General features: G+C 44.3%; 1 pseudogene across 1 annotated transcript in view; it reads left to right on the top strand.

Moving 5' to 3' along the window:
* The first annotated feature begins 6,579 nt into the window (after nucleotides 1–6,579).
* Nucleotides 6,580–24,912, top strand: part of LOC309601735 (trafficking protein particle complex subunit 13-like) — a 46,956-nt pseudogene continuing 28,623 nt past the window's right edge. Inside the window, exons 1-2 of the transcript in view lie at nucleotides 6,580–7,056; nucleotides 9,471–9,608. The product of the transcript in view is annotated as a trafficking protein particle complex subunit 13-like (transcript). The remainder of the gene's footprint in view (nucleotides 7,057–9,470; nucleotides 9,609–24,912) is intronic.

Here is a 24,912-nt window from a genome sequence, read left to right as displayed (position 1 = left end):
TTGACTTGGGAGGCGTGAGGAGAGAGGTTGCCAGTGAAGACTGAGGCAAAGAAGTTGTTGAGTACCTCAGCCTTCTCCTCGTCTGTTGCTACCAGCTCGCCACTTCTGCTCATCAGAGAGGTTACGCTTTCCTTAACCTTTCTTTTCTGGTAGACATACCTGTAAAAGCCCTTCTTGTTATTCTTTGCCTCCCTTGCCAGGTTCAGCTCCAGCCAAGCCTTGGCCTTCCTGATTCCATCCTTACACAACCAGGCAGTGTCCCTGTACTCTTCCCAAGATACCAGTCCCTTCTTCCACTGCCTGTGCAATCTCTTCTTACCCTTTAGTCTGACCCACATGGCTCAGCCATGCCGGCCTCTTCCCTTCCTTTCCTGATTTCTTGTGCTCTATGGAAAGTGTCCTTAAAGATCTGCCAGCTCTGTTCTGCTCCCTTGTCCCTGAGGGCCATTTCCCAGGGGGTCCTGTTGAAGAAGTTAGTTCTATATGTAAAGGGGACAAAGTAAAGCCAAGAAAGCAAAATTAAAACAACTTATGAAATTGCAGTTTTGAACATTTTGTTTTGTGATCTTTATAATTTATGGCTTTTTATGTAATTTAAATGTTCAGATGGATAATTGGCACTTCTACAAGCAAAAAGGTTCCTTCCTTCAATCTAATAGGAAAAGGAATTAATAGCATCTGAAAGCCTGTGGGCAATTTTGATAAAACCCCTAATTCAAGAAATGGTAAACTTAAGACTTTTAAAGCAAATGTAGCATATCAGTAGGGGAAAACAAATCTCAAACTGTTGTCCCAAAAGCAGGGTTCTTTTACCCGGTGTGCAAAAAGCTGAATAACACAGAGTCGAGATATTTGTTTATTTCATGTCTGCGCAGAGATGGGTGCTAGGTGGTAACTCCACAAAGCTAGCACACCTTGGTTAACATGCAGTGACGTTTTATACATTCTGGGTAGCTGTTATCAGTGTTTTCACAATTCCGCTTATTCATCCTTGCTTCTATTGGTTCTCACAAGCCTCGTCTCCACTGAAAGGTACAGTGTGTTTTGAATTTACAGAGCATGCTCAGTGGGTAGGGGTCTTTGCTTGGGCCGGGGGCTTCATTGCTGGAGGTGTGGGTTTTACTATGTTAATTAGGATAGTTCACTCATGGTTCTAGTGATTCTCACTTCGGCTTTATCAGGGGCTCGTGCTTATCTTGGTATTTCCTTGCTTGACTGTCTTATGGTGTCCTCCTTAGATAACTTAATCCTTGTGTGGTAACTTTCCAGCTCCGTGACTGGGAGGCTCCTCTTTATCAGTCTTTTGTTTCTTCTTCAAGGTTCGACAGTTCCTGATTAGAAGTTCCTCATTAAATCACTTCTAACAGTTCCAGGGTCAGCTTGCCCTGTAGTCCCCGGCAATAGTTAACTTCAAATGGTCACACTGACTACAAAATCATTATGTCAAACAGGACATGTGAAGCAACATCACAAACAAAATTTTAAACGCATCAAACTCAAATGAAGCATCTTACAAAGATTTTCAAAAAGACAACATGAAAAATTACCAGTTTCATTAGTTATGACAAAGTGAGTAAAAACCAATTGAAAAGGGGCTTTAGAGCATAACTACGCTTATCTAACTATTGTGCAAGATGATTAAAGCGAGGAGCCTGGTAGTCTCACAACAGAGGACAGTCCCTGATAAGAACAGAAACTTGTCTCAAGAACCAGCTGAAACCGACCCTGCGATTTGGACAAGAGCCAAGGAGCAACTGAGTCTGCGCAAGAACAAGGGGTTACTAGCGGTGACGAAGAGGAGTCATCAGCCTTCATCCCCACCACCCCCGCGACCCCCACCAGGAAGCACTGCGCAAGCGCAGTTGGGAGGAGTTTATGGAAACGACCTCTTGGGGCTAATTTTAATACGAAGCGGGGACAGGTCATGCGTATGTATAGGCGTATTGGGAAACCTTATGTATATGTAACACTTTGTCGTATAAATCCAGGACGAGCTACCACGTGGGCGCGCACGACTTTGGCGGGATGACCCTCCCGTGCTGCCCAGCGCTGAATAAACATACCTACTTTACAACCTTACGGGTTGTGCAGTCTGTTTCCGCACGTCAGTTTTGGCGAGCCAGCCAGGAGTCTCTGCTCGACCGCGGGATCGACTGCGGAGCGGACGCTCCTAGGCGCGCCCGGAGCACCTTCCTCGGAGGAGCCTCCGCTGCCAGCCGCTCCCCGCGGGAGCAGACAACAACCTCCTGAAGCCGCGGATTAAACGGTATGTTTAACAAGAAGGGCCAGTAAGTCGTACGCTTGGCCGGGGCTGCTGGTAAACCGCACAGAGACGTCTGGCGTGCAGCATAGTCCCCGTAGGGGAGGAGGGTACCCTGGCCGATAGAGCGGCCAAAGAGGTTTGCTGGCCGATAGAGCGGCCGCTAGCGATCTTGGGGGTAGATCGAGCAAATCTGAGGTCACCGCTGCATCCCGGTGTCGGGAGCCAGGACGGACCTGCTAATGACTGTATAAGAAGCAGGAGAAGGGTAAGCGGACCTCTCACAAGAATTATTTAAATCTTTGCAGCTGCTGAAGGGATATCAACTGGAGTGATAATTATCTGTTTCATTTACCCGGGTATTGTATGTATTGTATGTTGAAAACTTGTGTGTATGTGTGTTTGAGACACAGCATCGCTGTGAAGTGAGTGGGAGTCCTGATTTGCGGTTCCGTGACTCCGCGAGAAGCACGGCCAGAGACGGACAAAGCGCCTGGAACGTTTATAAAATTGGAAAATCTTTTGGTGTGTAAATTGGGCTGCCGAGGTGCTTAGCCAAAAATTTGTAAATTTTTTGGTGTGTAAATTGGGCTGCCGTGGTGCTTAGCCATTCTCCTAAGTATCGGGGAACTGGCTAATCACCAAAGTGGCAGAACGAAGAGAGTCACTCCTTCGGTGGTTTGGGCTTGAACCTTGGGAATATTTAAACGAGGGAGGAGATTGGATAAGACAGGGAAACGAACGCTTTTACTTGAAGGGGGCATATTTAACTCCCGTGGGACAGAAAGTGGCTCTGGATTGGGAACAGCCTATTCCGGACGCTTTCTCAAATCCCCACATCGGCGGGCAAGTAGGGTTAATTCCTTGCTTTGCGTGTGGACTTACCACTAGACTGCATGGCAATTGGCATCCGACTTGGGTACTGCTAAAATGTAAATCTTGTGGGAAAAGGTGGTATTGTTTATCGAGCAGGCGGAGGGCAGAGTGCCTCAAGTGCCTTCCCCAAACCCCACGGTTTTATGATTGGGAAAGAGCCCATCAAAATTCTGAAATAGTGAAGTTTGTGTGTGGAAAGAAACATCTAATCCCGGAAATTTGGGACGTGTGGGAGGGAGACTGGGAGAAAACTATAGAGATCTGCAAGAAAAGACTTGCGTGGAAGCTGAAACAAAGAACTAGGGTTAACAAGAAGTAATATAAAAGACAGGTAGAAAAAGTTAGAGAAATGGGTAACGCTCAGGGCGGCATTTTAAAGAAGAGTCCCCTGGGTTGTATATTGGCTCATTGGAAGAACATTGTTGGAACCGGAGGTACAGAGAGCAAGAAAACTCTCATTAAATATTGCAATCAATGGTGGCCGATCTATAAATTGGAAGATGGGGCTAAGTGGCCACTTAATGGGTCAATTGATTATAATACCCTCCTACAATTAATGTTGTTTTTAAGGAGAGAAGGAAAGTGGGATGAAGTATCATATGCAGATATGTTTTTCACCCTCCGAGACCATCCGGAGTGGCAAAGGGACTGTGGAATGGTGTTGCCACAGGACCCTTTGGTACTCGCCCTTGAGCGGGAAAATAACAAAGAACTTAAAGGTAAACTGAGATGGTGTTGCTCGGCGTGTAGTATTGGACAAAGGTGTACGAGAATGAATAAAGTCCATCAAGCACCAGAACAAGATCTAGCTGATTTACTTAAGCCTCCCCCTCGATCACAGGAGCAGAATGCGGACTCGGACGGGACCTCCGCTCCCTCGGATAGTCCTGTATCCTCCCGTACCAGAAAGAAATCTACCCTAACAGCTTTACAAGCACGTCTTCGAGAGGCGGTAGGGCCTGATGGCGGGACGATGCTAATTAAGGTACCTTTTTTCCACTACTGATTTAGAAGCATGGAAAAGGGTTGCAAAGGATTACAGGAATGATCCGGTAAGTGTAACTAAACATTTTCAGTTTATTATAAAACAACACAACCCCGATTGGAATGATATACAATTATTATTAGAATTCATGACCGAGACAGAGAAGCAATTGATTTTAAAAACGGCAGGAAATTTGGCTGAAGATCATTATAAGACTACAGGAGGGGATGTAAAGGAGTATTTCCCTCTCCAAGATCCAAAGTGGGATGCGAATAGAACTGTGCATATGGAAAGATTGCAGGCGTATCAGGAGTGGATTTCGAAGGGGATGGAGAGGGCCATCCCCAAAACCATAAATTGGTCAGCATTATATGCAATTAAACAAGGTCCTTCCGAGTCCCCATCTGAATTCCTGGATCGACTGAGGGATGTAATGCGCCGCAGCACACCGCTGGATCCTGGGTCAGAGGTAGGGATGCAACAACTAGTTTCCCTGGTTTTGGGCCAGTCCACAGGGGATATTAGGCGCAAACCCCAGAAACTGTGCCCCACAGAAAGCAGAAACTTGGAAGTGTTACTGGATGAAGCATGGAGAGTGTTTAGTAATAGAGCGGAAAGATACAAGAATGGAGAAGAACGGTGGCTGTTGTTAGGGAAGAGGAAGGAAGGAGACCTAAGCGAGAACCGCCCCGATTAGGCAGGGATCAATGTGCGCTGTGCAAGAAACTTGGTCATTGGAAAAAGGAATGTCCAAGGAACAAGGAGCAGGGACGAACCCACCAGACAGGAAGAGTAGTGGCCCATATGAAGGAAAATTGACGGGGACCTGGGGAATCCACCCTAGTGGATCCACTGGTTATAATGAAGCTAGGGAAGGAACAACAACAGGAAGTAGAATTTCTGGTTGACACAGGGGCGACGTACTTGGTTTTGAATCAAGCCTTGATGCCCCTGGGGGATGATTATGTCATGGTAAAAGGAGCGACTGGCCAAAGTGAAAAGGCATATTTTTGTAAGCCTCTGAGATATAAATTAGGAAAACAATGGGGCATCCACAAATTTTTGTATATGCCCAATTCCCCAAAGGCACTTTTGGGAAGAGATTTGTTGGAACAATTGGGTGCAAAAATCACATTTGAAAAGGGAGAAATTACTCTGGAGGTAAAAGACCAACAGTACATCCAAATACTGAGTCTATCCTTAACTAGTCTTCCTGCAGAAGGAAAAATTAACAAGGAGATTCTAAACCAGGTATATCCTGGAGTATGGGCCACCGATGTACCCGGAAGGGCGAAGAATGCTTCACCTGTTGAAGTTAAACTTAGAGGGCCGACAACTGGTAAGAATTAAACAGTATCCCCTGAAGAAGGAGGATAGGGAAGGAATCCGGCCAGTGATAGAAAAATTTTTACAATTAGGATTATTAAAAGAATGTGAATCTGATTTTAACACCCCTATATTGCCTGTCCGCAAACCTGACAGATCGTACCGGGTGGTTCAGGATCTACGAGCTATAAATAAGATAACTGAAGACCTTTATCCGGTAGTGGTGAATCCATATACCTTGTTGACTGTATTGACACCTGAACTAACCTGGTTCACTGTTCTAGACCTGAAGGATGCCTTCTTTTGCCTCCCTCTCCATGAAGCCAGCCAGAAAATATTTGCATTCGAATGGGAAAATCCTAAAAGTGGACGTAAGACTCGGCTCACTTGGATGGTGTTGCCACAAGGATTTAAGAACAGCCCTACTATTTTTGGCAGTCAACTTGCAAAAGACTTGGAATCTTGGGAAGCCCCGTCTAAGGAAGGAAAACTGTTACAATATGTGGATGATATCCTGATTGCCACTAAAACAGAGGACGATTGTATGGCCTGGACGGTGAGTCTACTAAATTTCTTGGGGCTCCAAGGGTACCGGGTATCTGAGAAGAAGGCCCAAGTAATACAGCGCCAGGTGATTTATCTGGGCTATGAAGTCAGTGCTGGACAAAGGACTTTGGGACAAGCCCGCAAAGAGGCAATATGCCAAACTCGGAGACCGCAAACAGTGAAAGAATTACGGACCTTTCTGGGAATGACTGGGTGGTGCCGACTGTGGATCTATAATTATGGACTGCTCGTTAAACCACTATACGCGCTAGCAACCACTGAACAGAAACGCCTTGAATGGAACAGAGAGACCACACAGGCCTTTGAACTCTTAAAAAAGGCCTTAATGTCGGCCCCAGCCTTAGGACTCCCAGATGTGAGTAAGCCGTTTCTTCTTTTCTCCCACGAGAAGCAGGGGATTGCCCTAGGAATATTAGCACAAGATCTGGGCCCATATCGATGAGCAGTTGCCTATTTTTCCAAGCAATTGGATGCAACTGCAAAGGGTTGGCCTGGATGCTTGCGAGCGGTCGCGGCCGTAGTACTAAACATACAGGAAGCCCGAAAATTCACCCTGGGCCAGAAAATGACTGTATTGGTGTCCCATACAATATCAGCAGTATTGGAAGCGAAGGGTGGACACTGGCTCTCTCCACAAAGATTCCTGAGATATCGGGCTATACTGGTAGAACAAGATGATGTGGAGATCATAGTTACTAACATTGTCAACCCAGCCTCTTTCCTCAGTGGAAACACAGGAGAACCAGTGCACCATGACTGTCTGGAGACTATCGAAGCAACATATGCAAGCCGTCTGGACTTGAGAGACAGTCCTATGGAAAACGGGGAAAACTGGTTCACGGATGGAAGTAGCTATGTCTTAAGTGGTAAGAGACATGCGGGATATGCCATTACCACCAGTCAAGAAGTAATAGAGTCAGGACCTCTACCCATGAATACCTCTGCACAGAAGGCAGAAATAATTGCTCTGACCCGCGCCTTGGAATTGGCCCAAGGCAAAACTGTGAATATCTATACAGACTCGAAATACGCCTTTGGGGTCGTACACGCGCATGGAGCAATCTGGAAGGAGAGAGGACTACTGAATTCTCAGGGCAAAAATATCAAGCATGCAGAGGAAATCTTGAAACTGCTGGAGGCAGTCCAACTCCCTGAAAAAGTGGCGATTATGCACATTAAGGCACACCAGAAGGTGAGCTCAGAATTGGAAAGAGGAAATGAGCTGGCGGACAGAGAGGCAAAACAGGTAGCCAAAGCGAAGGCAAAAATAGAAGGGGCTTTGGTCCCGGACGGGCGAATTTCTCTAGAAGGTAAGCCAGAATATACCATGGAAGATCAGAAGCTTATCGCAGATCTAGAAGGGTCATATAACAAAGAAGGGTGGGCTTCCACCCTACAAGGGAAACTAATCATTCCCTCTTGTCTAACATGGCATCTGGTAAGAGAAGAACATAGGAAAAGGCATTGGGGAACAGAGGCTCTATATAAACATTTAATTAGAGAAATTGTGGCTAGAAATCTATATACCACTGTGAGACAGGTGACGCAACAATGCGATCTTTGCCTCCAGACTAATCCCAAAAATACCCCCAGACCCGAAATGGGTCAATCTGGGAAAGGCAATGGGCCTGGGCAACAATGGCAGATTGATTTTACAGAACTCCCGAGAAAAGGGGGGTATCGATATTTATTGGTACTAACTGACACCTTTTCAGGTTGGCCAGAAGCATTCCCTACCAGAACAGCCACGGCTCAGGAGGTAACTAGAATATTAATGCAAGAGATAATACCATGTTTTGGGGTTCCAGCAACCATATCCTCTGACAGAGGACCACATTTTATCTCAAAGGTAGTACAACAAATTAGCCACCATTTGGGTATAGATTGGCAGCTTCACACCCCATATCGCCCTCAGTCGAGTGGCCAAGTAGAAAAAATGAACCGCTTAATCAAAGAGCAGATTGTGAAATTGGGACAGGAGACTAACTTGGCCTGGCCTCAGTCTCTCCCTTTGGCTCTCTTGCGCATACGAACTAGGCCAAGAGCAAAAGAAGGACTGAGCCCTTTTGAAATCTTATATGGACAACCCTATGGAATACAGAAAGGGATGTCCACACAGTCTGGGGATGAAATTATAACCTCTTACGTGGTAGCATTAAGCAAACAACTCAACAAAATTGAGAAACATGTGGTCGGGACTCGAAGTAGAGGTTTAGATGGACCCGTACATAACATCCAACCTGGAGATTATGTCTATATAAGGTCTCTTGCAGAAAGAACCCTGGAGCCACAGTGGGAAGGACCTTTCCAGGTACTCCTTACCTCCTTCACTGCAATCAAGATCAAGGAACAGACACCCTGGATCCACCACTCTAGAGTAAAGAAAGCACCAAGAAAAGTCTGGACTTCAGAAGCCCAGGGACCTTTGAAACTTAAACTGCAGAGGCAGAATGGGGACTAAGTCCTTTGTATAGCAGCCCGGTGTGCCTTATGGTGTTTCCAGAGTACGGGGGATTCCTACAGCGAATGGAAGAAGAACCAACTTCAACGAAAACTTGAATCTAACAAATATTTGGAGATGATGTTAGACAGAGAAACATTATATTAGAATAGGGTGTGGTAAAAGAACTTACTAACTTTGTAGAAAAGGGGGGACTGAAAAGAGGCTTTAGAGTGTAAATATGCTTATCTAACTATTGAGCATATCTAACTATATGTAGGATTTTACAGTATATAATCTCTGAAAGTCTACCAAATCGGTGGAGCACTTATGGTGGAGAATCCCCAGTGCTGCCCAGCGCTGCAATAAAGGATACCTGCTTAATAGTAACTTTGTTGCTATTGGGTTTCATTTCAGGGACTCTCTGAATACTCCGTTTCTCCCTTGGGGGGGATTCAGACTGTGAGGAGAAGCATCCGTGAATTTTTGTATCAGTGTGCATTGTATTAAAATAAACTGTATTCTTGTGAAGTACTAAAGGATTTTTTTTTTTTTTAAACCATGTGATATTAAAACAATTTAGGAATAACACACACATTTATTTTAATTTTTTTATACAGCTTGATTCACTAGTATTCTGGCATGGCATGGCATTAATGTGCACTGCAATTCCTTACCATTTATTCTATTTTTTTAATTTTTTTAATAATTTGGATTAAAAATTGAGTTGCAGTTGAGTTGATGAAAGTCTTGGGACGTGGTGATCTCAAGTGTTATGAATAAGCAATAGCTAGAACATAGCAAAATTATTCCCCATCCACTGTGTGGCAAGATATCTGTTGACTAACACTTTTGCTCCTATTGTTACTGGGATTAAGGGTTTTTTCTTGCATTAATTAATTTGATTTGCAGGCATGAACTAAACACGTGACTTTTTTTTTTTTAACAATAGGACTGTCTGCTCTTTTTAATAACACTAATCACATTTTCATGAACTTGCAATTTTGTTTTTCCAGATAGATGAAGTGTTTCTGGAAGCTCAGATTCAGAATATCACTACCTCTCCAATGTTTATTGAGAAGGTTTCTTTAGAGCCATCTATTATGTACAACATTGCAGAACTGAACACAGTTGACGTAGCAAGGGAAAGGTATGTTCAGATTCAGGATATTTGACTTTGAAACTCTTTGTATTATGATTTAATGAGATATAAGCATTGCAGTTAGTGAGTTGTCTGTAACTGTAGGATTGTACTTCTCTGCTTGATTAAAAAGATCAAATTCCTGTTATGCATTCAGCTGGAGAAGTTGTTACAGTTTTCTTTTTATAGAAACTCTTCTTAAAACTTCAGAAATCTACCTAGTAGAGAAATCCCCAACTTAATCCTCAAATAATTGATAACATGGATTTATTGAAAACATACTACTCTCTCAGTATTTCCTATATAAAATTTAGCCCACTCTTCTGACTTGATCTGTTTATACATATTTAGCCTTACAGGACCCATCTAACTTGTCCTTGCTTTCTTCTAGTAGACTGGTACCCATTTTCAACTGTTCTAATTAAGATCTAGCAAGCCAGCAGTCAAGGTAAATCAGTGGAATGCCCTTACAGGATATTAGAATGTAAAAATTTGTCATGCTGTTGTGGTTTAACCCCAGCCAGCAACTAAGCACCACACAGCCGCTCGCTCACTCCCCCCCGGTGGGATGGGGGAGAGAATTGAAAGAGTAAAAGTGAGAAAACTCGTGGGTTGAGATAAAGACAGTTTAATAGGTAAAGCAAAAGCCGCATGCACAAGCAAAGCAAGGAATTCATTCACTACTTCCCATTGGCAGGCAGGTGTTCAGCCATCCCCAGGAAAGCAGGGCTCCATCACGCATAACGGTTACTTGGGAAGACAAACGCCATCACGCCCAATGTCCCTCCCCTTCCTTCTTCTTCCCCCAGCTTATATACTGAGCATGATGTCATATGGTATGGCATAGCCCTTTGGCCAGTCTGGGTCAGCTGTCCTGGCTGTGCCCCCTCCCAGCTTCTTATGCACCTGGCAGAGCAGGAGAAGCTGAGAAGTCCTTGACTGGTGTAAACTCTGCTGGCAAGAACAAAAACATCAGTGTATTGTCAAGGTTATTCTCATCCTAAATCCAAAACACAGCACTCTACCAGCTACTAAGAAGAAAATTAACTCTATCCCACCTGAAACCAGGACACATGCTGAAATAAATGAAATGTCATTTAGTGTCAATTAGTAAAATGCCAAATAACAGAATTGTCTACTGTGTTCAGTAAACTGTTGTGGATACAAAAGCTTGTGATATCTGGGTAGAGGTTAACTTTGGCTGTTTGTGCTTTGCAGTTGCTTGGGTTTTTGGAGGAGGTGTAGTTTGGGTGCTTCTGTAATGGGGGCTGAAGTGAAAATTCTGTCTTTTCCTTGTCTGTTGAAGGGTTCAGCTGCAGCGATGTGGAGCATTGTTCTTACAAAGTGTTTGCATCTGCTGTAATGGTTCTTGTCCTGAATGGGAATCGTGGGCTAGTGAGACAGAGAGAGAGAGAGAGAGAGAGAGAGTCAGTCTCAGAGACTTACTGGGAGGGAACCAAATAGCAGTTTGCATAGCAGAAGTATTTAGAAAGATTTAGAATTAATTGGTTTTGCATATTGAGACTTAATGAATGCACTGTATGAGATGTGGTTCTGCACCTGTGCATCAAATTCCACTTGGTAATCACTGCCACAGTATGGCATCTAAGCAATTAAGAAAACTTTATCAAGACTAGCAAGAATGGTGTAGACGAGGTTGAAGAACAGTTTGGGGTGAGGCAAAACAAAGGGTTGCTAAAGATACAGAGACTGTAAGTCTTGAAGGCAAAAACTTAAAGGTCTGTTGGAAAAACTATAGTGATTACAGAAAATTGTATTGTGGTAAGTTCTTGTCAGAAGTAGTTTGAGATAGTTGGGCATTAAAGTCCAATTTAAGTTCTATAGCTCCTGGCAGTCATAATGATGTAGTTCTTCACTTCTCAGCATGAGAAGTATTGGGTCTGGCTGGGATGGAGTTAACTTTCCCCGTAGCAGCCCTCATAGTGCTGTGCTTTGTATTGGTAGCTAGAAAGGTGCTGATAACACACCAGTGTTTTGGCTACTGCTGAGCAGTGCTCCCACAGCATCAAGGCTGCCTCTCCAACATTTCCCCCCCCTCACCCCCGAAGGCCAGTAGGCTGGGGGTGGGCAAGATCTTGGGAGGGGACATAGCCAGGACAGCTGACCCAAACTGACCAAAGGGATATTCCATACTATACGACAGCAATAAAAGCTAAGAGAAAGGAGGAGGAAGAGGGGGCATTTGTTATCACGACATTTGTCTTCTGGAGCAACTGCTATGTGTACTGAAGCCCTACTTCCCAGAAAGTGGCTGGACATCGCCTGCTGATGGGAAGCAGAGAATAATTTCTTTTTGTTTTCCTTTGCTTCCGCATGCGGCCTTTGCTTTTCTTTATTAAACTGCCTTCATCTCAGCCCATGAGTTTTTCATCTTATTTTCTCCCCCCTTTCCTGCCAAGGAGGGGGAGTGATCGAGTGGCTTGGTTGGGTACCTGGCATTCAGCCAAGGTCAACCCACCACACACCTTAGCTGAGATTTATGCTTTAAACCTAGGAGAAGCACTTGACAAAGAATTGATCAGGTTTTTTTTCCTTATTCTTGTATTAAACTCTTTATTTGTTAAGAACCAGTCATGGTTCAACATCCAAAATAAGTTGCAACCAAAATCTGTTAGATTTATACAACCATATACTGTATAAAATGCTATGAATATAGTCAATAATAGAAGGTTTTTACAAGGGCTAATTGATTCTATACTCTAAACATGAAAGAGTTTTGGCCTGAAATATTAATGAGAAATGTCGCAAAGCACACATATATGGCACGTTGTGCTTTGAGAGGAAGTACTGAGAGGAATGTAGTTTAGTCACCTTGATAATTTTTAAAAATTATATTTTTATATTTAAAGACTAGTCAAGAAGTAAGAGAATTTTATCCTGTTGAAAATTCAGAATCAAGACCCATAAGATTACAGGGTTTAAATCAGCTATGTGTAAAGTATTTATGAATATAATGCAATTAAACTTAATAACATTAATAGCATTTGCCCCTTAGAATAAATTTTTATTTTTATACAAATAAGTTCACATTCTCTACAGGAAAGGAAAATCATCAGAAGTTGAAAGGTGTTGTAGATATGTTGTCTGTATACATATTCACATTATGAATGTGCTTATGCCCAAGTATGCTTATGCCTTATCTCTTCCTACAGGGACATGCTTATTCTCTTTCCTGTCAGGCATGGTAAGCCCAGCCATAGGCCCCTCCACCATTTCTTATGGAACTTAGTGAGCAAGGGAAAGATTGAGCAAGCGTGAATCTGCATATAGACAAAAAACACACCTGAAGGTCTTCTGATTTACTGGTAAATCGCCATCTTCTTTTTCTTCAGGTTGTCGTATGCACTTTTTGCACTGTATGCACGTTTACTCTGCTGGAGACTTCAGGCAGTACCCCTTAACCTGAAGGAGTTACCCTTAACCTGAAGGAGAACCACGTTTTTTCAGTGGCATAGTACTTGGTAGAAGCATGGATGAAGCTTAAGGTGGCTGATTTTCATCTCTCTCATTCCCTAGAGTTGACACTGGGTTTGCTTGAGTTCTGATAGAAATTGCGTAATTCACAAATTGGTTTAATTTTAGCACTCGTGTTGTACCACCTGCTATCCAGTGTGTTAAGTTTTCAGTAGAGCTGTACCTAGGAACTTGTCTGCCATGAAGACAAAAAGGGAAGAGGTCTTCCTAAATGGTCTGTTCAGTCTGAATAGAAAGATAACATGATGTCCGGGTTGCAATGCAGTGGGTCAGTTGTTTTTTTAGGGGAAAACTTAAGGGAGATGATACTCTTGCTTAGGTAAAACATAAATTTGGTGTACAAGGGTAAGCTTGTTAAGTGAGCTGTCTAGTCAGCTTGCATTAACAGAATAAATGAACTGTGAGGATCATCAAATATTTAAATATCTGCTAAGGTAACTTTGTGGTTAACTTTTTAAAGAGAAAATACTGTGTTTTGTGTAAGGGCTAGATTTACTTTAGCCATCATATTATTTAATTGATATATATTAGTGCTACCTCTAGGCTCTCAATTAGACCTGAAATCTCGCACTGTGGAAAGAGCTGTAAAACAAAAGCCTGAAAGACACATAGATACTCTTTCTCAGCTAAGGAAACTATCAAGGCAGTTATTTCAGACAACTGTATGCTCAAAGATTGAATGAAGAAGTTAGAACTATCTCCCAGAAGAGAACCCACAACACATCAAAGCCAGGGTTGACAGTTATTGGTGAGAACAACTATTGACAAGGCTGCTGCAGCAGGAAAAATGTGCTAGATATCCATGTGACTTCTCCTCTATGTGTAACACTTGCAGATGTGAATAAAAGGATGTCAGGCTGACAGATGCAAATGTAGATGTCGCATGCTAAGAAAGGAGCATTGTATTTAATGCCAAGGGCAGGAAAGCAACTTGCCAAATGACAACAATGTGTACTTCACTGCAAGACATGTTGAAACTAAAAGCAGGATGACACTTTAGTGAGGTAGTAATTATAGGAGTAAACAGGAAGATGACTGTAATCTTCAACTTCAGAGTTAATCCTTCCTTGATAGTGAAATCTGACACCACCATGTTTAATTTTTAAAAGTGGAAACATGAAAAGATATCACCAGGAATATGGACTAGAGTAAATGAGATATTAGTAAGAAAATTTAAGGTTGTGCATGTTTATAAATAGGATATAAATAAGAGATTGAAGTTAAAAATATTTATTGCTGTGGGAGGGTAGAGGAAGGGAATACAACTTTATTTGAAACACTTGGTTTTTTTCCAGATATATAATAAGATCTTTAATCTTATTTATCCTGGTGTAATGTAATATATCAGATAACCTTCTCCAGTTGTTCCAGGGGCACTGAGTCATAACAGATCTGGGTTGTCCAGTGTGAAGATAGAAATAGTTCTGTTCCTGCTGCCAAAACTCTTGCTAAGTTTTTATTCATGGAATTTGTGGTGCTGAACAAGAATGCCATGCCAAGTGGTCTGCTGCAGGAAGGTAAGTACATTCAGTGAATTATTTTATAGAATGGTGTAGAGTGCGAGAAGACCTTGTCACGGTAACCCAGGATAGTTCGCTTCCCCCCCCCATCTGCACATACCCTTGCATGGGTGCCAATGTGGTGGCCAGCTGCAGATCTCGGAATTCGGACAACAGCACCTGCATTACATCAGCGAGTTCGCTAATGAGCAAAACAAGACATTGCATATATATGATATGTTAATCAGTGCAAGTTTTATTATCCACCCCTGCGGTACTTTCCCTTAAGCTTCACCCCTGAGCAGGGCTCTGCTGCGTCAGGTCCCCATTTTGACTAGCGTCAGCATCCCGGGGCTCCCACTGTGGTAACGCTATGCTTTCAATAAAGCCAAAGCTTTCATTTGCTGAGTGTTGTGCCTCATCCCTGAGGGATCCACACCTGCTTTTTGCCCGTAACAAATGGGTTTCCCAAGTTTGTCACAGCAAATTAAAAATAAATTAATTCTGAAACCTGTGGTCTCTTATTGTTTGGACTCCCTTAGTAAGTCTGTACCCCTTTTGCGCATACAGCATATTTGTCTGATAGATGCATATTTCTAATTTCTTTTTCAATTCTTCCTATTTCTGAAGTTAGATAGTTATACTGCTAAGTAAACCAAAGTAAGGTCTTTACATGCATTGGGTGAAGCATACGATCTTTTCGAATTTTAAAGTACACATATTATAGACCAAGCTCCATGATTTAGTTGTCTAGTTTTACATGATAAAGAGATATATAGTTTAATGGTATCTTTTTAAAAATCAGATTTAGGTTAGCCTGTCATTTGGGACTGTGTTTTAGTACCACCAATGTAATTGCTATATAGATTATTTAGCTATTCATAATCTTAGGCTGTCTGTCTGAAATGAATGTAATTTTCTGTATTGTCATTGTGTTAGTTATTTCAAAAGTATCACTGAAACTACGATTCTACCATGCTTCAAAAATATAGAGGTGTTAATAAGCAGCAATTATGAAAGATTGCTACTAGCTGCTCACAATGTAAATATTTCTTCATGATGCTGACATGTGAGTGTCTGTAAAAGATGAGTGCTCCGTTCTGCTCTTCAGCTTGCATGCAAAGATTTGCCAGGTATATCTGAAAAACCAGCTCACTTTTTCAGTGTAAGCAATAGTAATAGTCTTTCAGTCTATCATGCTATGTGCATACATTTGTGCTATGAATTGAGAAATGACTCTTGCAGAGAGAATATTTTTGTTTGTTTGTTTTCCTTTGCTTCTGCGTGTGGCCTTTGCCTTTGCTTTATTAAACTGCCTTTATTGTGACCCACGAGTTCTTTTTCATCTTATTTTCTCCCCCCTGCCCCCATCCTGCTGAGGAGGGGAGTGATCGAGTGGCTTGGCGGGCACCTGGCGGCCAGTCAAGGTCAACCCACCACAGTCCTTTTTGGCGCCCAACGTGGGGCAGGAGACAATGGCAGTTTTGTATTAAGCGTGCTATAGCTATAGTAGTTATTAAGCGGCAAGCTCCTGTGTGGGTCATGGAGTTTGCTGGCTGCCCTGCTTATCTCTTTATTCTCCTGAGCTTGGGAACATGTTAGTACAAACAATGGCTGCGTGCTTTGCCCTGGCATTGATGCCCTCACCGTGCTGGGGGAGCTACCTTGTGGATAGGATGAGGGAACACATCTCCCTCTTCCTACCCAGGATTGACGTGGGTGGTTTTATTATGCAGGCTCCCGAGGTCCTTGTTCACCGTTACGTGAGCTGTTTAATATTACTAATTAACACAGTTGGCATACTGTGGGGTTTGTGGAATCTGGTCTCGTCCTGGTGTAAGAGGAGACAACTTTGGGGTGAGGCGATACTGAAACGTGCCCTGAGGCAGCTGGTCTCTGGGTGGCAAGGTGTGTGGAAGGATTTGGGCAGATTCCTAGGATGGTTATCACCTCCCATAGCCTGGGTTTTTACACCTGAACAGGCAAGTAACCCTGGCAAACCACCTGGCGATACCTGATAGAAGGGTACCTTGCCTACCCCAAGGAAAACCAGCAGCTTCTAGCACAGTACTGGGGCTTGGCCTGTGCCTACCGAGCCACAGTTCAGTACTATCAGAGGACTGTGGTTAAGGCAGGGACCCAAACCACCTCTGAGAATGCCATGACCGAGACCGGGGTGCAAACTACATCTGAGGATGTGATAGTAGAGATAGGGACCCAAAGTACATCTAAGAACATGATCGTTGAGATGGGGACCCAAACTGCATCTGAGGACACCACGGTTGAAATAGGGACCCAGACAACCACTACAGTAATTGCCCCAGTAGTGAAAAAGAAACAGTGGACAAGGAGGTCAAGGGGTCCCTATCATCAATTAGTAAGGGAGGGGGGAAAAAGAGGAAGGGTTTGATCAAGAAGCCAGTCCTTCAGCAGAGAAACGGGAGGAAGGAGTGAGAGTCAGCAAGGCACGCGGCGGCAGCAACGGTAAGTCCTGTGACTGGGCGCTAGACTGGGGTGAAAAAGGGGGTTTCCTGTTCCGGGGAACCCGATAAAGAGCCTGATGGGGCCCTCGTGCCAAAGAAAAACTGGCTGCTCTTGCGAGCGAGGCAGACGGGGCTTGGGCGTTGCTGGGGCAACTGCGGGAGATTTAAACAGGCCCCTAGGGAGTGCGAGTAACCAGGAGTGCGGCGAACAGGATGGGCAAACAGGGCATGGCGCGGCAGTTCGCGCAGGCAGAGCGAGCAAGCAGCTGGCAAGCTCTCCTTGTGGTCTACGCCCTCCCGGAAGAGACTTAGCCATGGTTTCCACTCGGACAAGAACCATCACCATCGCCAGAAGGGATGTGGTGATGCAGGTGGAGCTCCCACTCAAACATGCAGCCACCCAGGTCTCTGGCTGCAGGGAGTGCCAGAGCCTTGCTCTGGTGACGGAGGGCTCCTGAGACAACACCTGCATGAGGTGCGAACAGATGGAGGATCTGCTCAGCATGGTGGCAGAGCTGAAAGAAGAAGAAGCAAGACTGAGGAGTATCAGGGAGTGTGAGAGGGAGATAGACTGGTGGAGCCACTCCCTACCATCCCTGAGACAAGCATGCCAGATGGAAACATCAAGAGAAGCAGAGGCTCCCCTACCCTCGTGCCACCAGGCGGAGGGAGGGGACCCAAGAGACGGAGGAGGATGAATGCAGATCCCTGCTCGGCGCAGCAGGCGAATCCTCTCCCAGCCGACCTCGCCCCCCTAGGTGTCCTTACACAATAGAATCATAGAATCATCAAGGTTGGAAAAGACCCTTAAGATCATCGAGTCCAACCGTTAACCCAACACTGCCAAGTCCATCTATACCATGTCCTCGAGCACCGTATCTATCCGTTCTTTAAATACCTCCAGGGATGGAGACTCAACCACTTCCCTGGGCAGCCTGTTCCAATGCTTGACCACCCTTTCGGTGAAGAAGTTTTTCCTAATGTCTAACCTAAACCTCCCCTGGCGCAGCTTGAGGCCGTTTCCTCTCGTCCTATCACTCGTTACTAGGGAGAAGAGACCGACCCCCACCTCCCTACAACCTCCTTTCAGGTAGTTGTAGAGAGCAATAAGGTCTCCCCTCAGCCTCCTCTTCTCCAGGCTAAACAACCCCAGTTCCCTCAGCCGCTCCTCATAAGACTTGTGCTCTAGACCCTTCACCAGCTTCGTTGCCCTTCTTTGGACACGCTCCAGCACCTCAATGTCCTTCTTGTAGTGAGTTGCCCAAAACTGAACACAGTACTCGAGGTGCGGCCTCACCAGTGCCGAGTACAGGGGCACTATCGCCTCCCTGGTCCTGCTGGCCACATTATTCTTGATACAGGCCAGGATGCCATTGGCCCTCTTGGCCACCTGAGCACACTGCTGGCTCATGTTCAGGTGGCTGTCAACCAACACCCCCAGGTCCTGGCTAGGTACGAGGCTCTGGAACTTGAGGGCCAGGAGGATGATGATGCAGACAGTGATCTATCCAAGGGGTTGACTAGGGGGAGCCAGTCAGCCCCACGCATTACAACAGCCACTGGTAAGAAAAATAGAAGGGTAATTGTCGTAGGTGACTCCCTTCCGAGGGGAACAGAGGGCCCGATATGCCGACTGGACCCATCCCATAGGGAAGTCTGCTGCCTCCCTGGGGCAAGTATAAGAGATTCCCAGGAAGCTCCCTAGGCCGGTACAATCATCCGATTATTATCCGCTAGTGGTTGTTCAGGTTGGCCTTGTTGACCTTGTCAGAACTTCAAGACATGCAGAAAGATTACAGCCGCCAGCCAGGCGAGCAGATTGCTGCCTGGCCGATCTGATGCTGGCATAGCGGGGCCGACAGTCGGCAATTGGAAGGTAAGGAAGCCCAACAGCTGGGATCCCTTGCTAGAAACCGGGGAATTGAGAGAGGAATTGGAAAAGAGGCAGCAATTTGCAGTCTCTGGAGACGGCTCCTCTCAAGCGTGAGGGCAAGAAATCCGTTCAAGGAAGATCTTGTGAACTCCCCAGGAAAGTGGACTACCGCAGATGAAGGCATCCAGTACCTGAGAGAATTAGCAGTGCTGGAAGTCATCTACAGTGATCTAGACAATGATGAGGTCTCCAAAGATCCAGAGGATGTCCTGTGCACACGGGCCATGTGGAGGAAGGGGGGTCCAAAACGCCCCAGCGTCGCATTCTAACAGCTTGGCAACAATGTATTGCCCAGATATGGATACACCAACTGTGGAGAGAGTGTCTTCTTGGCTCCAAAACTTTGAAGAAAATCTCTGTCCCTCCTCATCCCTACGGGCCAGCGCCTTGGCTGTCAGGGGCACCCCACAGAGTCAGTCCCCTCCTGCCCCGGTCAGAGGGAAAGGGAGCCCCAGGCACACGCTGCGTGGCGCACTCTGGTTCTTCCTGCGTGACCAGGGGGAGGACATGAGGAAGTGGGATGGTGAACCCACCTTTAAGCTGGAAGCCCGTGTACGCGAAATGAGAGGGAGGAGAGCTGTTAAGAAGGGGCCACCCAAGAAGGCTGTCAGCTTAGTTGCTGTAGAGACACAAGGCGGCAATCAGCGATCTCCCAGACACAGAAGGACTGAGATCACCTCCCTTGATCCTGGTGAGGGGACTTCTGGTCTGAAACTGCAAGGGTCAGACAGTCAGACACTCCGACCAGGAACAGGAATAGAGGGCCCCTGCCTCCAGCCAGGTGGAGGAAAGGGACAACCAGGTTTACTGGACTGTGTGGATTCGATGGCCTGGCACATCAGACCCACAGAAGTATAAGGCTTTGGTAGACACTGGTGCACAGTGTACGCTGGTGCCATCGGGGTATAGGGGCACAGAACCCATCTGGATCTCGGGAGTGACAGGGGGATGCCAAGAATTGTCTGTACTGGAGGCTGAGGTGAGCTTAACAGGGGACAAGTGGCAAAAGCACCCCATTGTGACCGGCCCAGAGGCCCCTTGTATCCTTGGCGTAGACTACCTCAGGGGAGGGTACTTCAAGGACCCAAAGGGGTACCGATGGGCTTTTGGTGTAGCCACTGTGAACACAGAGAAGATCAAACAGCTGTCACCTGCCCTGCCTGGCCTCTCAGAAGATCCCTTCGTTGTGGGATTGCTGCGAGTTGAAGAACAGCAGGTGCCAATTGCTACCAGGACGGTGCACCGGTGGCAACATCGCACGAACCCTGGCTCCCATCCATGAGCTGATTCGTCAGTTGGAGAGCCAAGGAGAGTGATCGGCAAGGCAAGACTCACTCACCCTTTAGTAGTCCCATATGGCCAGTGCAAAAGTCTGACAGAGGGTGGAGGTTAACAGTAGACTATCGTGGCCTGAATGAAGTCATGCCACCACCGAGTGCTGCTGTACCAGATGTGCTAGAGCTCCAATATGAACTGGAGTCAAAGGCAGCCAAGTGGTATGCTACAATTGACATGGCCCATGCGTTTTTTTCCAAGTCCTTTGGCAGCAGAATGCAGGCCACAGTTTGCTTTGTGTCCAACACACCTGGAATCAACTGCCCCAGGGGTGGAAGCACAGCCCCACCATTTGTCATGGACTGATCCAGACTGCACTGGAAAAGGGTGTTGCCCCTGAACATCTGCAATACATCGATGACATCGTCATGTGGGACAACAAGGCAAAAGAAGTGTTTGAGAAGGGAGAAAAAAACTGCTGCCCAACAGCAGTCAGAAGAGAGAAGTGAGAATATGTGAGAGCAACAACTCTGTAGCCACCAAGGTCAGTGAAGGAGGGGGAGGAGGTGCTCCAGGCACCAGAGCAGAGATTCCCCTGCAGCCCCTGGTGAAGACCATGGTGAGGCAGGCTGTCCCCCTGCAGCCCATGGAGGTTAATGGTGGAGCAGATATCCACCTGCAGCCTGTGGAGGACCCCACGCCGGAGCAGGTGGATGCGCCCCAAAGGAGGCTGTGATCCCATGGGAAGCCTGTGCTGGAGCAGGCTCCTGGCCAGACCTGTGACCCCGTGGAGAGGAGCCCACGCTGGAGCAGATTTTCTGGCAGGACCTGTGACCCCGTGGGGAACCCACGCTGGAGCAGTCCATTCCTGAAGGACTGCACCCTGTGGGAAGGACCCACGCTGGAGCAGTTTGTGAAGAACTGCAGCCTGTGGGAAGGACTCACGTTGGAGAAGTTCATGGAGGACTGTCTCCCGTGGGAGGGACCCCACGCTGGAGCAGGGGAAGAGTGTGAGGAGGAAGGAGTCTCCAGAGAAAGCCTTACATCACCATAACCAGGAGCCTGAGAAGGTACAAGAATGCATATTTCTCAGACGCTGGATAGCAAAGTTGAAATTTCTACTACTTAAGTTCTCATTTACTGCAACAAGCTTAAAATAAGAGCAATTTGAAGAAAGAAGATGATTGACTCTTCATGCTTTTGATTTGTACCCAAATCACAGCAGTGCTCCATCCACTACCGAATACCACCTTCTTGATAGGTTTAACAGTTCATTAGACAAGGATGATCTGTGCAGTTTATTTATAGGAAACAATACACACTTTGTTCATGTCCTTAAAGTTTGAATACCCATATACGCTTCCTGAGAAGATCAGCTTTATTCTAAGACCTCTCTGTTAGACGGATAACAGATATACTATGGACAACATAAGTATAGTTTCTATAGTATCTGTCCATATACACCCTTACACTATGGTAAACACAAAATAATTTTTGAGGTACATTATGAATGAGAAATTTAAATAACCTCATGCTTACTACAAAGTAAGAAGATATGCAAGTTACCACAGAAGATATACGTTACCACAAAACCATGGTACAAAGTAAGTCCCCGCTGGTTTACTCTGCAATATTTTGTGGCCATAATCTTAACAGTTTATACCCACTAGTAATAATAGTTGCAAAACTGATTTGTCCAGGCTGGGAATCAACAAAATACAGACCTTTCTCCAAAAAGCCCAATAGAAAACCTTTGTCCTTGGAAGTCTTAAGTTAATTTTTTGGGGGGGGTTTGGTGGTTTTTTTGTATTTTAAGTTTTCCGGTACTGGATTTTTATGTTTAATATCTTGTTGTCATATTTTTCATGTTTGAATCTGTAACCAGTATTTGTTATCTAACATGTAACAAATTGTCTCAGCTTCATATCCTTGAAATATTTTCCTGTAATGGTTCTTTTTCCTGGGGACCATACATCTCTCTGCACATAAACTTAGCTTAATTTTGTAATACAACATAGAATGCACCTTGTGGGTTTTTCTTTTTTTTTTCCACGTTTTCCTCAGTGATACCCAAGTAGTAAATGTGTTATAATTTCAGCTACATATTGTCTATTCCAGGCAGCAAGTTTAATGCAGAATCCTCAAGTTCAACAATTGTAAGTATTAAAATGGAGTACCATTGAAACAAATGTCTTTAGGGGGTTGAATTAATAAGAGAAAAGGTGGATAGTACTGTATTCCTGAAAATGTAATTGTATTTTTGCTTACTGTAAATAGAACTACTGCAGTTTCTTCCTCTTGCAGCTTATTTCCTCCCAGCAATTCAACAAAGAACTACAGTTTATTGCTTACTGTAAAGGTCTCTGCATACCCCAATGCCAACACTGTGCTAACTGTTTCAGAATGTCGGGGATGATGTCAAACGCCATTGGTGGGCCTGCTGCAGGTGTTGGTGGCCTGTCAGATTTGTCCAGCCTGATCCATGCGTAAGTGTTATGAATTGCATAATTTTAACTGTTACATTTGTAGAAGCATCATTGTGCACCATCTATTTAAAAGGGATAGTGTCAAGCCAATTATACTGTGGCCTGTCCCCATTGTATACCTGATTATTATTAAAACTGAGAACTTAAAGACTTATTTTCCACTATCTTGTTTGTTTGTTGTCTACATTTCCATCAATTGGAATGACTGAACTGTGTGCTCAGTTTCACTTTCTGGTTCTCATACACTGTTTACTTTCTAAATGTCAGTTATTAAAAATGTTCCTTTAAACCTTTAAAATGTTCCTTTAAACCTTTAGGTACTCTTACGTGTGCTTTCAAATTGTGTTGATCAATTTATTACCAGATATCCCAGACACTAGTTAGAAAAGCTACAGATTTATTTAGTACAGCTTTCAACAAGTTCTAAAGTTGACTCCTGACTGACCGTGCTCTGGCATCCCTCCATTTGGACTAGGAAGGCTTCAGGGAACTCAGTATAATAAGGAGAGAAGTGGCTTTCACAAAAACCAGGACCCAAGTCTTTTATAATATAATAATAATCCATCTGGAAGAGTCTGCACAAAAACATGCAATTTGCATGACCTCATTGCCATGCATGGCAAGACCTCTTAACAAGCATACAATTTTACATTATTTCAGCATTCTAGCTTGTTTCAAACTATTTTTAAGTTTTGCCCCTTAAGTTTTCAGGGCAAAAGTAATTTATAATTCACATCACAGACAGGAATGTGCTCCCACAAAATCAAGGGCTGTTTTCACAAAAATCATGTGCTATGCCTAGATCTATGAAAATGGTGGCTTTCCTTCAACCTGCACTGTGGTTTAAAGGAGTCTTGATAATTTGCTACTTGGGCAAAATGCAGAAGTTACGGAGAATGCCATGCCAGGCTATTCATGAAGTAATATGTTTTACTTACTTGCTTTTTCTAGTAAACCAGGGTTATGCTTATCTTTTACATGGAATTAATCTCACATATTAATTTTACTCTTAAGCTACAACTGTTATGGAGATGGATCTATCATTACTTCAGTCATACAGGTGTAATTGTATGCTTGCTTTCTACTAATGACATCTTGTTGGCCGTACAAGTTGGCAGCTGCATACTGTATTTCTGGAAAAACTAGAACTTCAACTATAAGAGTAGTTATCTTAAACAACTAGAATGGATCCTCTCAAAAAGAAGGGAGCAAATCACTGGAGCAGATTTGTTGCTAAATTTTTAGTTTTAGCAAGTAAGATAATACTTTTTTTCTCCATGCTATCAAGTAGAAGTAATAGTCCTAAAGAATGAAAATGAAGACCTGATGATAATCCTGTTTGGAGAGACTTTAACTAGATAAAGTGGTAATACTTACAGCTATCTTGCTGTATAGTCTTAATCAAGATATCTTTAGTCTTAACTTTCATATAATGCAGCTTTCAGTTATATTAGGATATCCTGCTTTCTTACAAATGCTTCTTGTCAGGTTTTTTTTTTCCACTTGTTGATTTTACTTAAAACTGTTCAACACAGGGGGCAGCAGTTTGCACAACAGATACAGCAACAGAATCCAGAGCTCATAGAGCAACTGAGAAATCATGTCCGGAGCAGATCTTTCAGTGGCAGCACTGAAGAGCATTCCTGACTTAAAGGAGGCATGTGAATTGGAATGGTATATAACCCCAAAATGCATTCCATAGTAGCAAAAGCAGCACTGTAACTTCTGCTTGAATAGAAGACAGAAAATTCTTTGTGCATGTTTGCAAACAAGAATAAATCTGTTAAATAGACTTATTGCACATAACTTGGAACATATCGCTTATGTATAGTTATTCCTCTGAAAATGAATACACTAAATAGATTAAGTGGTTTATTAAAATCCCTACATACAAGTCATTTTCAGTATGTGCATTAGATTGATCTCTTGAGTGGGGAGGAGTTTTGTAGTAGGCTGATCTTGCATAACAGCTTAATTCTAAAATCCTAGTGTAAAAGGCACATTATTCTTATGGTGAAAATCGTTATGGCTGTACTCCTTGTCAAATATGCTATTGAAACAATAGGCCCATCTGATGTGCCCTTGTATAATGAGCATAAATCAGTGTTGGAGTATAGAATGTACTTAAAACTAATGCTGGAAAAGT

The sequence above is a fragment of the Platalea leucorodia genome (assembly GCF_965183815.1).
Source record: "Platalea leucorodia genome assembly, chromosome: W".
Lineage (NCBI taxonomy): Eukaryota > Metazoa > Chordata > Aves > Pelecaniformes > Threskiornithidae > Platalea > Platalea leucorodia.
Note: the sequence above shows the minus strand (reverse complement) of the source record. Positions and strands in the feature narration are given on the sequence as shown.